Source organism: Capsicum annuum, chromosome 8 (assembly GCF_002878395.1).
Source record: "Capsicum annuum cultivar UCD-10X-F1 chromosome 8, UCD10Xv1.1, whole genome shotgun sequence".
Classification (NCBI taxonomy): domain Eukaryota; kingdom Viridiplantae; phylum Streptophyta; class Magnoliopsida; order Solanales; family Solanaceae; genus Capsicum; species Capsicum annuum.
The window spans coordinates 148,290,174-148,291,348 of NC_061118.1; positions in this window are offsets into that span (position 1 = coordinate 148,290,174).

A 1,175-nucleotide genomic window follows, 5' to 3' on the forward strand; every position below is an offset into this window, starting at 1 on the left:
TTTTGGTACTCTATTCGTATGATTGATGGGTGCTTCTTGTAGCTCTCATAATGAGGATTCTGAATCTCAATTTTTTTTTGAAAACCCACGGTTAAATTTTGAGGTATAATGATCTTTGGGTTGAAACCCTAAGGAGTGTTCTTGGTGAATTTTGAGGATGAAGGTTATGATATAGTATTTAATGACCTTGTTTTCGTGTTAAGACTGATTGGGGTTGCGGCCAATGGACTTAATCATCCCTTTAGGATGTGGATTTTAAAAGCTGAAAAACTGGGCATCAAAGCTATGGGCGACGTGGCGCGTCGATGGCATCGATGCAATACGCGACGCGTCACGCCAAGCCTTAGTACTTTTACTGGAAGTTCCTGCAGCAGTCCCTCCATCCATGTTCGTTAGACAAGGAAGATTCTATATGAGATTGTAAGTTTCTAATTATGAATATGCAAATTCAGAACTGTACACATATGCAGTATGACTAATAAGGATTAATAGAGATGAGTATTTTGTGGCATGCATAGGCTTACTTACTGGAATGATGAACCGTTGTTTCGTTTAATCGAGGAAGAATTATAATTTGTTAAGGAAAATGCTGATCAAGATGCGCGCAAATGAGCAAAATGCTGATCAAGATGGAGGCGATAATGAGCAAAATGTTGATCAATGTGGAGGCACTAAGGAGAAAAATGCTGATTAAGATTGTGGCACTGATGAGCAATATAAATATGTATATAACTCAGAACAAGTATAGGTTAATCTTCTTACTATTATAGTCTTCTTATTTTATTTTTAGAACAAGCAAGTACATCAAAAGTTCATCTTATGTGTTATGGAATTATATAAAAGGAGGAATTAAGAGGAAAGAGAAAAAGGAAATTAAGGAAATTTTGTATTGATCTTTCTTCTTCTTATTTCTTGTTGTACGTTTTCATTCCAGGTAAAGGCTATTTATAGCCACATTCAAACAATAGGAGCATAACAAGTATAAAGGAGAGAAATGATTATACATCATTACAACATTTGTTTATATACAATAATAATTCATGCATGAACTCCACCATGTTTATAATACTCCCCCTTGGATGTCCATGTAAAGAAAAATTCGTTTAATACACATTTGAGTGCTGCCTCGTTAAAAAACTTACCAGGAAAAACCCAGTGGGACAAAAACCTTGGTT